At 43.7% G+C, this 12,484-nt stretch overlaps 1 long non-coding RNA gene across 1 annotated transcript in view; it reads left to right on the top strand.

Annotated features, from left to right (window-relative positions):
- LOC138751785 (uncharacterized) overlaps positions 1-12,013 on the top strand; it is a 57,777-nt gene extending 45,764 nt beyond the window's left edge. Inside the window, exon 6 of the long non-coding RNA XR_011350180.1 lies at positions 10,805-12,013. This is a non-coding gene — a long non-coding RNA (uncharacterized lncRNA). The remainder of the gene's footprint in view (positions 1-10,804) is intronic.
- Positions 12,014-12,484: the final 471 nt, after the last annotated feature.

The raw sequence follows: 12,484 nt of genomic DNA, 5'->3' as shown, positions 1-12,484 counted from the left end.
GAGATGTGCCTTCTCAGGCCAGTAGAACTGCGGCTTACATTCAGCACAGATCTAGCAGCGTCTAGTCGTGGTCCGGACATCCTCAACGAAGTATGGAAGGTTCCGAGTCTTGATGAAGTGGTATCACCTTGTAACTCCAGGATGGCACAGACTGTCGTGGAGGGTCTGGAGACGGTCAAGATGCGCACTGGCACACGTCCCCCAGGATAGGGCATCTGGGGGATCGTTTAGTTTACCTGCCTGGTTCAAGATGTCATAATTATAGGTGGAGAGCTCGATCCTCCACCTAAGAATCTTGTCATTCTTGATTTTACCCCACTATTTAGTATTAAACATGAAGGACACGGCCCTCTGGTCGGTCAGCAAGGTAAAATGTTTACCAGCAAGGTAATGTCGCCAATGGCTCACCGCCTCAACAATCGCTTGAGCCTCTTTCTTGACCGAGGAGTGGCATACTTAAGGACCGTGCAGGGGGCGGGAGAAAAATGCTACTGGGCCTGCCTGCCTGGTTATGAGTGGCAGCCAGTGTGAAATCGGAGGCATCACTCTCCACCTGAAACAGGATGGACTCGTCCACGACATGTATCGTGGCCTTTGCGATGTTTCCTTGGATCTGGAAGAATGCAGCTTGGGCTTCCACTGATAACAGGAAAGTTGTGGACTTAATCAGGGGATGGGCCTTATTGGCGTAATTGGGCACCCATTGTACATAATAAGAAAACAGCCCCAAGCACCTTTTCATCACCTTTAGGGTGTTTGGGACTGGGAGCTCCAAAAGGGGTTGCATGTGGTTGGAGTCCGGGGCAATGACACCACGTGCCACAACACAACCGAGAAGAGCCAGACGGTCTATGTTGAACACACACTTGTCCTTATTGTACGTCAAGTTGAGAGACTTTGCCATATGTAAGAACTTTGCAAGGATCGCGTCGTGGTCCTTCTAGTCGTGGCCGCAGATGGTGACATTGTCGAGATAAGGGAATGTCGCTGTCAGCTTGTGCTCCTCCACCATCCGATCCATGACCCTCTGGAAAGCAGAGACCCATTAGTAACGCCGAAAGGCACCCGCAGGAAGTGAGAAATTCTGCCATCATTCTCAAAACCCGTGTAGAGCCGATTGATCGGGCGAAGGGGGAGTTGATAATAGGCCGACTTGAGGTTAATGGTCGAGAAGACTCTGTATTGTGCAACCTTATTGACCAAGTCAGCAATCCGGGGTAGAGGGTACGGATCCAACTGGGTGAAGCGGTTGATGGTTTGGCAATAATCAATCACCATCCGGGGCTTGCCTGCCCTTCTGACTATGAGGACCTGCGCCCTTCAGGGACTGGAGCTTGGGGCTATGATCCCCTCCACCAAGAGTCGCTGAACCTCGGCCCAGATGAACACCATATCCTCCGTGCTGTAGTGCCTACTCTTGGTGACGGCTCAGGTTTATAGTCCAGGGTGAGGTTCGCGAATAGTGACAAAGGGGCCACCCACAGGGTGGTGAGGCTGCAAGACAGTGCCAGAGGCTGGGTGCTCAATTGGGGGGGGGGGGGGGGGGTTGTAAGCTGCAGGTTGTAAACAGTGAGCCGAGGTTGGGGCCGCCCCGAACGCCATCGTCACTTTCCTGAACTGACTCTGAAAGTCGAGGCCCAGGAGGATCGGCGCACAGAGCTGGGGCACAACCAACAACAAGAAATCATTATAACACTTCCCCTCCCCAGCCACACAGAGATGCCACACAGTACTCCTGGATACCAGTCCACTGGTCTTTCACCGCCATCAACACGGACCCGGTCATCAGCCAGATGGGTATCGAGAGTCTATGGGCCATCTTGGGGTGGATAAAACTTTGAGTACTGCCACCATCGAAAAGGCAGTTTGTTTTGTTTCCATTCACCTCAATCTGCATCATGGAGTTCGTGATCGGGTGAGGACTGGCTTGATCCAAGGTGATCAATGCCAGGATTGGTGTGTCATCTTCTTTGTCGGTGGGGAGGTCTGATGCCCAAGAGGGAGGCCTCCATGTTGACCATGCTGCAAATGCAGGAGAAGAAGACAAAAGTGATGTCACCAGGGGCAGAAGTGATGTCGCTGGTAAGGGTTGCCGCTGCGCAGAGGATGGCAGCAGGGCCAGCTAAAATGGCATTTGCCTTGCCGCACATGCAGTCAGCACTGGAAGCTCCTCAGCCATACACACCCGCACTGCTCTGAGATGGGGCTCTGGACCTACAAACACATTGGATGTGGCCCTTTTCCCGCAGCCCGAGTAGGTAGCTCCTTTCACGGGACAGAGATGTCGCAGACGTCTTGCATGCCCACAGAAGTTCCAGCTCGAAGATTCCAGTGCTACTGCAGCCGCAGTTAGGTCAGCCGTCCCCAACGCTGACTCCCAGGATGACGGCCCCCGTGGAGGCGCATACTGGGTAGGCCCACTTCTACCTGCAATCGACTCCGTGTGGGACTGGGCCAAGTCTAAGGTTCTGGCCAGTTGGATTGCCCACTTCAGTGGGAGTTGATCCTCCTCGAGGAGACATTGTCGGATATAGTCTGACCTCAACCCCGACACGCAAGCATCCCAGACCAGGTCTTCCACGCACTGGGCCCCTGGTACAGGGGCCATGGGGTTTCCCAAACGGTCTCTTCCAATTGTGATCAGGGCTCGGACGAACACTTCTACTGACTCACCAGGCTGCTCGTTACTGGATGCCAGGAGGTAACAGGAGTAGACCTTGTTGATCTTGGGCTTGTATTGCACCCGTAGCTCAGCCATCACCTCTGTGCAGGCCGTGCAGCTTCTGTCGGCCTGGAAAGCCCTCTGGCCAACTCTTGCCTGTAGGACTTCCAGCCTCTTCTCATCTGAATCGACCACTCTGGTAGCGGGCTCCAGGAAGTTGTTGAAGCAATTGACCCACTGCTCGAAGATTTCTGATGCACCCGGGACTTGGGGATCCACCTCTAGCCAACTGGGACGCAGCCACTGCTCCATTACTGGAGACATTAAAATTTTTGTACAAAAAACTGTTGGGCACTGGCTTAATTGTACAGACGACAGGCTGGCCCGGATCCAAATTAGGGAAGTCCAGGTGCAGGGAAGGGAGAGGAGGCGCGACCTTTATGGCCTGGTTCCCAGGGGAGGAGTCCAGGTGAGAGTGTCATCAGACGGCGGGCCAGCCTGAGCCAATTAGCACAGACAATCCATGCCTTTACACAGACAAAACCATGAAGTGCCACGTCATTGAACATTCATTTTCCACATTCACACTTGGACGTCTTTCCTGCTGATCTTGGTACAGTCAGTAACAAACACGGTGAAAAGTTTCATCAGGACATTGTGGCTAAAGAAAAGTGGTAATAAGGCAAGTGGAAACTGTTAATGCTGGGCGACTATTGTTGGACACTGTCATGAGAGGCATCAGATGCTGAGTACAAATGAAAATCAGCAACAAAACAATTTTTGGTTAGTTGAGCTAATGCCATTTTTTAACATCATTATGCGATTAAACATGCTATATTCAATAAAATGTAACTTAATGCTTCCCAAAATTCCTACATGATACCTTTATGGCCTGTTGGGACTGGACACCTGCCGTTGTTTGCAATCTTCTGGATTTTGGAATAATTTTAAAATGGCGGTCCATTTAAGCCCACCTGGGTCATGCTGCCATCTCTCCCCCTCACCCACCCAAGTTGCACTGCCATCTCGCCCCCCCCCGCCCATCTGAGTCGTGCTGCCGTCTCTCCCCCTCACCTGCCTGAGTCATGCTGCCATCTTTCCCCCTCATTCGCCCAAGTTGCACTGCCGACTCTCCTCCTTGCCTGCCCAAGTCATGCTGCCATCTCTACCCCTACCTACCTGCCTGAGTTGCGCTGCCATGTCTCCCCCCTTGCCTGTCCACCCAAGTCACACTGCTGTCTCTCCCCTGCTCACCCAAGTCATGCTGCTTTCTCTCCCCTCTCACCCACCCAAGTCACACTGCCATCATTCCCCTTCTTGCCCATCTGCCCGAGTTACATTGCCATCTCTCCCCCTTTCCCACCTAAGTCACGCTGCCATCTCTCCCCCTTGCCTGCCTGATTTGCACTGCCATCTTTCCCCCCACCCACCCAAGTTGCACTGCTGTGTCTCTCTCCTACCACCCCCCACCACTGTACTAGTGCCAGAGGAATGGCCCCCTTCTCAATTCCCCTGCACTAGCACTGGTTTAGCAGTTTCAGCTGCATGGTGGATTATGGGTAGTGTTACAAGATCAAACCAGCAACCACAGAGAAGACATATCGCTTACTTTATTTTTAAAAAATTTTACCTTCAAACTTCAAATTTTACCTTCAAATTTGCCCACTAGTTACTGTGCAAATTTCTATAACAGTGTAAAACTAATCAATTCCACAGCCTAAATATAACATACGTAATCAAAGTCTAAGATACACTTCCAACCAGCCCACAGAAAAACTTAAACACAAAACAAACACAAAACACACAAGACTCACAAAACTTCGATCTCAACCGAAGCAAAGATCATAAACAAAATTCAGTTTGTTTGGTAAACTGAAGCCAAAAGATCTTTGAGAGAGAGAGAGAGAGAGAGAGAGAGAGAGAGAGAGAGCACAAAATTCGAAGTTGTCTTGTGTTGCTTGCAGAGAGAAGAACAATTGGCTTGGACCAGATCCTTCTGTTCATCCTTTTTGAAATCCCAGCATTCTAAACTGTCCTCCAGACCATGACTCATGCTCTGGGCCTCCTTCCACTCCACAGCACCACTTATTATCCAAGTCCAGAAATTTTTAGATAATTTTCTGCACATACTCAGTCTGTCTCCCACTCTCTCAGCATCCACCTTGGCTCTCTAAGGAAAACTGTCACTTTTTAATATAAAACCACACAACACAGAACTCCGTAACACCTCCCCTGCTAAAATTAATTTAACAATTAATGGAAGTATTACATAAATAAAATAAAATAAAATAAAATAAAATAAAATAAACACTCCATATTTTACAATAAGTATGTGATTAGATTCATATCTACCCAGATTAACATCTTGACAGTCTACTATTACATTATGCATCCCCTTTATGTGTGTAATAATTAAATCATACTCTTGTAATAGTAAGCTCCAATTCAATAACCGTCTGTTCTTATTTTTCATTTTAGACAGAAAAACTAATGGATTATGATCAGTATATATTATTTACAGTTTTTAAGCAGTACAAATATACACATCAAAATGTTGCAAAGCTAAAACAAGTGCTAATAACTCCCTCTCAATGATTGAATAATTTTGTTGGTGGTCATTAAACTTTTTCGAGAAGTACGAAATAGGATGTTCTACTCCATCACCATCCTTCTTCTGTAACAGTACAGCACCAACCACTTTGTCACTGGCGTCCACAGCTAAACAGATGGCTTTTCAAAGTTAGGGGACACAAGTACAGGTTGATGGCATAAAATGGCCTTTAACTTCAGAAACGCTTCCTTGCATGCATTTGACCAGATAATTTTTTCTTTCTTTCCAAGTAGTTTTATTTATGGGAGTGCAATTTCTGCAAAGTTTTTACAAAATCTATGATAGTAGCCAATCATACCTAGAAATCTCTGAAGAGCTTTCTTATTACTGGGGATAGGGAACACAGTGATAGACAATAATTTTGCTCCAAGCGGTGCCACCTGTCCCTATCCTATCACATAACCCAGATAAATTAGAGTTGCATGTCCAAACTCACTCTTGTGCAAATTCACTATGAGGTGTGCTTCCACCAGTCTCTGAAATAACTGCTGTAATTCAAGAATGTGTTCTTCCCATGTATTCGTACTAATTACTAAATCATCAATAGAGGCTCCTGTGTGCTCTAAACCCTGAATTACTGCATTAATCATTCTCTGAAATGTGTCAGGTACATTTTTATCCTGAAAGGCATAACATTATACTCATACAATCCCGAAGGTGTAACAAATGCAGAAATCTCCCTGCGTTTCTCTGCCAAAGGAACACACTAGTATCCTTTTAAGAGGTTAATCTTTGTAAGAAACTTAGCCTTCCCGACTTTATCTATACAATCATCTATTCTGGGAATAGGGAACGCATCAGTCTTTGTCACCATGTTTACCTTTCGATAATCTGTACAAAACCTAATTGAGCTATCTGGCTTAGGCACCAAAACACAGGGTGAACTCCAATTTGAACTTGATTTTCAGATGATGTCATTTTTGAGCATATAATCCACCTCTTGATCCAACAATCTGCTCTTTTCCTGATTAACTCGGTAAGGATGCTGCTTAATAGGCTTAGCATCACCGACCTCCACATCATGACAAGCCACAGTAGTTCTTCGAACATCTGGGAATATATCATTAAATTTCATAAGTAATTACTTTATTTCTTCCCTTTCTGATTTAGTCAAATGTATTAACTTGGTGTCGAAGTTTTGCCAAACTATGGAATTTTCCAGCCTGGGGCTTATCACTTTCTGTGCTCCATGACCTTCCACGAAACTTATCTCCTCCTTACTTTTCTCTATAATTAGCACCTTAGTTGGAATCCTAGCCTCCTCCTCAGTCATTTTCTCAAAATAAGGTTTAAGCATGTTCACGTGACAGACCTGTGTCTCTGTTCGACGATCAGGTATCTTAATGACATAGGTGACCTGGTTAATTTTTGATTTCACCTTATATGGTCTTGAAAATTGAGCTCTCAAAGGGTTTGACTGCATTGTAAACAAAACCAATACTTTGTCACCAGGTTCAATGTCCCTAATTTTTTGCTTTTTGATTATACCAAATTTTCATTTTTCCCTGAGCAGTTTTTAAATTTTTCCTTGCCTTCTCGCAAACCTGGTGTAATCTGTTTTTAAATTTGAAAACATAATCCAACAGATTTGATTGTATATCATTATGTTCCTTCACTGTTCCTTCAACAATAGTAATGGACCCCTGACTTCATGACCAAACACCAACTCAAATGGACTAAAGCCAAGAGACTCCTAAGTTGCCTCTCTAACAGCAAACAATAACAAATGGATTCATTCATCCCAATCCTTATTATTTTCCACGCAATAAGCCCTCATCATATTTTTCACAGTTAAATGGAACCTTTCCAAGGCCCCTTGACTTTCAGGATGATAGGCAGATGACACAATGTGATGGGCTCCCAATTAATACACCACCTGTTGAAATATTCCAGACATAAAATTACTCCCTTGGTCCGATTGAATTTCCCTTGGTAGGCCAAACAGTGTGAAATATTTTAGCATAGTCTTCACAATTGTCTTTGCTTTAATGTTTCTCAGGGGAATAGCCTCTGGAAACCTTGAAGCTGTGCACATAAGTATTAACAAATATTCAGTTCCCACTTTGGTTTTTGGCAATGAGCCAACACAATCAAATATCACTTTTGAGAAGAGCTCCCCAAAAGCAGGGATGGGTTGTAAAGGTGCCACTGGTGGTCCTTGATTAGGCTTGCCTACCAGTTGGCAAGTGTGACAGGTTCTACAAAAGTTCACATCATCCTTTCTTAATTTTGGCCAATAAAAATATTTCCTTATTTTTTCTACTGTGTTCTTCACTACAAGTTGACCTCCTAAAGGTGTACTATGAGCCAACTTTAATATTTCATTACTGTAAGTGTTGGGAATTACAACTTGCCTTATTACCGCCCAGTTTTCACTGGCAGGTATCACTTGTGGTCTCCACTTTCTCATCAATATTCCATCTTGAACAAAGTAACCTACTGGCACAGTTTCAATTTCCTGGTTAGACAGAATCTTATCTCTTATCCCAGCAAGATCAGGATCATGCTTTTGTCTGGCTATTAATTCTTCTCTTGACAACAGCAAAGCTGCATCCTTAGGTTTGTTCTCAATGCTTGCCTCCACTACAGGATCATCACAGACTTTCTCTACCTCTACCTTTTTTCTAGACATGCAGGGTAGATTTCCAAATCCTTTTCGGACTCATAAACCAATGGCTTACTTGTGAGTTTTATCGCAGGTATGACTTTACCCTCTGCTAAATCATTTCCTAACAAAAGAGAAACTTCATCCACCGGAAGACTTGATCTTATCCCTATCATAACTGGGTCAATAACTAAGTCTGATTTCATCACTATTCTATGTAAAAGTATAGGCTCTGCTTCACCACCACCACTTCACATCTCCAGTATCAGACTCCTCACCAAAATTCAAAACGTTGCTTAATACAAGTGATGGGGCTGCTCCAGTATCCCGCAGGATTTTAACTGGCACTTGATTGGATCCTTCTTTAACAGAAATGAAACCTTCAGTCATGAATGGTTTAAAAATATCCATAATTTTCTCACTCTGAACACAGGCAGTTGGTACCACCCCTTTCTCTTTCTTCCTTTTCAGTACAGGACAATTTGCTATTATGTGCCCTGCCTTCTTACAATAGTGGCAAATAACACTTGAAAATTTTTCCTTCACCCATTTCTCTTCCTCCCTTCCTTTAACCTCACTCCTAGATTTTCTTTTTACTCTACTTGGATTATCAGCAGTATTCCTTTGAAAGGTTTTCCCTGGTGTCCACTTAGGCTTGTGGGTTAAAGCATATTCCTCTGCGAATTTAGCCAATTCTTGCCAAGTTTTATATTTTTCTCTGCCAAGTACATTTGAATATCGTCAGGAACACAAATTTTAATCTCCTCAATCAGAACAATTTCCCTCAATAAATCAAAGTTATTTTCTACTTTCATTGCGGCACACCACCGATCGAAACGCACAATATTCCTATAAGCAAAATCCAGATAAGATTAGGTTGCTGCTTTTATTAAACACCTGAACTTTTGTCTATAAGCCTCTGGGACAAGTTCATAAGATTGGAATATAGCCTGTTTTTCAAATTCGTAATCAGCTGCTTGTGGTACAGTGAGACACCTGTTGGGCTTTCCCTTTAAGAGCACTTTGTAGCAGGAGTGACCACTGGTCTGGTGACCATTTTAAATTTACAGCTACTTTCTCAAAATGCTGAAAAAACTGCTTCCTCAAATGGAGGAACTAACCTCACTTCTCTACTGACTAGAAACCTCTCCTCCAGACCAGCACATGGGTTTTGGGCTTCTCCCTCTCCTTGCGTTAGGGTCAGCTTTAATTTAGCTAGTTCTAGCTCATGCTTTCGTTCTTTCTCTCTCTCCTCCATTTCTGCCTGCCTTACTGCTTCTCATTCGGCTTTCCTTTCTGCCTCTCTTTTTTCCTCTAACTCTAGTTTTCTCAAAGCCAACTTACTGCCTCTGAAGTTTTCTCCTTATGAAACTGTTCTAATGCAGCTTCTTCAAATACCCCCTTTCCTGCATAGTGTTTAACAATCTTTTGGGCAATTTCCTTTTTTTTCATCCCAGGTCTTACTGTAAGAAGTTTTAACTTGCCAACTATAACTATCAGTTCTGACTTTTTAGCCATTTTTAAATTAACCACTGAAGGGTTAGCGATGAACTGGTCAATATTCATAGTTGCAAGTTTTTCTGCTGGTGATGTATACACTCACCGTTTATTTTTAATTTCAAGCTGGAGGTTGAGTCAAACTCAGATGACTAATAACTAAGCACAAGTCAATCGCCCCTAAAGCTTCCAAATTGGTTTGATCCCAGATGAACTCCCCAAATTATGTTACAAGATCAAACTAGCAACCACAAAGAAGGCAAATCACACAGGGGTAAAGATGAACAATTATTTTATTAACAAAAAATTCACCTTGAATCTTTAATTCAAAATCGCCGCTTTTATAACAATGCCCACTGGTTATTATGCAAATTTCTACAACAGTGTAATAAATTCCACAGCCTAAATATAACATACGTAATTAACGTCTAAGTTATATTTCCAACCAGCCCACAGAAAAACTTAGACACAAAACAAATACAAAACACACAAGACTCACAAAACTTCAATCTCAACCGAAGCAAAGATCATAAACAAAATTCAGTTTGTTTGGTAAACTGAAGCCAAAAGATCTTTGAGAGAGAGAGAGAGAGCACAAAATTTGAAGTTGTCTTGTGATGCTTGCAGAGAGAGGAACAACTGGCTTGGTCCGGATCCTTCTGGCTGCCTTCAGGATGTTCTTCCTTTTTGAAATCCCAACATTCTAAACTGTCCTCCAGACCATGACTCATGCTCTGGGCCTTCTTCCATTCCACCACCTGCACATGCAATGGTTTCCAGATTCCTAAAACCCTGCAAATATCAAAACTCTTTCTCAAATCCCCTTTAAATTTTTGATATCTTACCCTGAATCTATGCCATCTAGTTGTGAATACCTCTGCTACGATGAAAAATATCCTCCTCTAGCTATTCTGTTCTGACCCTCATAACTTTTTACACCTCTTTCAGGTCCTCCCTCAACCTTCTTTGCACCAATAAACTCAGCCTATCCAGTCTCACCATCCAGCCAGCGTGGTAGTAAATCACAATGTGCCTACAGTGTGGCAACTGGAACAGCACACAGTCCTCCAACTGTGACCTAATCACAGCTTTATAAAACTCCCTGCTCTGAAAAATCAATGCCCTGGCTAATGAAGGATTATGCCTTTTTCACTCTCTGTCCTGCCCCTTTAAAGAACTGAAATTATATATGTAGGTGGTGGAGGCAGGTACTCACAGAACACAAGGAATAAAAGGCTACAAGATTCTTTGATGCTTTGATGCATCACCTCACACTTAGCAGGATTAAATTCCATCTGCAATTGCTTTTCCAAATGATCACCCATGAATATCTTCCTCGCTATCTGTTTTATATGTAATATTCAAATTTACTAATCATGCCTACTACATTCAATATCCAATCATTAAATATCCAAATCTGTTATTCCAGAGAAATGGATCAGAGTTCAAACCGCAGGACCGTGGGAGTGGCCGAGAGGATCTCCTCCCCCACTTCGATATGATCTACTAGGATCGTAGTGTGAAGAGGGCTCACAAAATCATTGAGGACCCCTTCCACCATGCTCACAGCATCTTTCAAGAGCTCCAGTCAGGAAAAAGATAAAAAGATTATCAGAGCCAGGGCCACCAGGCTGAGGAATGGCTTCTTCCCACAGTCAATGAGACTGTTGAATGATCAAGGAAATGGTCATACTATCTGAGATTCTCATTTTTACAAAACAATATTTATTTATTTGTATATATGAATATTCATCCTGCATATGTATGTGTGTTATCTCTTGGTTCCTGCCACATTGACCACCGCCAGTGGGCTGATATCGCCTCCAACCATGCATCTTGGCGCCTCACAGTTCGGCGGGCAGCAACCTCCTTTGAAGAAGACTGCAGAGCCCACCTCACTGACAAAAGACAAAGGAGGAAAATCCCAACACCCAACCGCAACCAACCAATTTTCCCTTGCAACCACTGCAACAGTGCCTGCCTGTCCCGCATCGGACTTATCAGTCACCAACAAGCCTGCAGCAGACGTGGACATACCCCTCCATAAATCTTTGTCCGCGAAGCAAAGCCAAAGAGAATGTCTGGTCACGTGTCTGTGTTTTGCACAAAGGACCAGAGAATGCTGTTTTGTTGGGTTGTACTTGTGGAGATAACAATGAACCTGATTTTAATTGACTTGACTTAATGCATATTAAAATGAGGATCCCAGGATTAACTTCTGTGGTACACCAGTGGTCAATGGCTTCAAATCACAAATACAATTCTTTGCCTAATTACAATATTCAGATTTCAGATTTATTATCACAGTACATACATGGCATCACACACAACCCTAAGATTCGTTTTCTAACAGTGTCGAGGCAGAATTACCTGTAGTAAAAACACTGAAATACTGCAAGAACTCAGCTGGTTTATTCAGCATCTATCGGAGACAAAGGTATATTGCCAATGTTTCAGGCCTGACCCCTTCTTCAACAAAAAATCAGAAAAGGCAGAAGTAAGATATATCGGAAAGTCTCAGAATTCAAACAATGGGGGAGGAATCCAGAACAACAAAAGGTGTTAATTGGATATGATAAGAGACTAGGTAAAAATTATCATATCTGTGTGAAAAGGAGACAAGGAAAAGAGAGGCGACAGGGGAAGCAAGGGGGTCGGGGGGTGGGGTGGGTTAACAAAAGCCAGAGAAGTTAATAACAATGTCATCTAGTTGGAAGTCACCCAGTCAGAAGATGAGGTGTTGTTCCTCCAATTTAGAAGTGATCTCATTCTGGAAGTGCACAAGACCATGGACGAGCATGTCGGCAAGGGAATGGGATGGATAATTGAAATGGGTGGCCATTGGGACATCCACGCTATTGCGGCGGAACAGAGGCGAGGTGCTCAACAAAGCGATCTCCCAGTCTTTGGTAGTACAAAAACACTTTACTCAACGTACACTTGTAAACAAATAAAGAAATATAAATAAACTGAGTGTGCAATACAGAGAGAAAAAGATCAATAAAAATGCAAAAGTAAATCCTTAAATGATTGAGTTTGTTGTTGAGGAGTCTGATTGTGGAGGGGTAGCAGCTGTTCCTGAACCTGTTGGTGCGAGTCTTGTGGAACC

Source organism: Narcine bancroftii, chromosome 1 (genome assembly GCF_036971445.1).
Source record: "Narcine bancroftii isolate sNarBan1 chromosome 1, sNarBan1.hap1, whole genome shotgun sequence".
Taxonomy (NCBI): Eukaryota; Metazoa; Chordata; class Chondrichthyes; order Torpediniformes; family Narcinidae; genus Narcine; species Narcine bancroftii.
The sequence above is the reverse complement of the archived record's forward strand: the minus strand, read 5'-3'. Positions and strand labels throughout refer to the sequence as shown.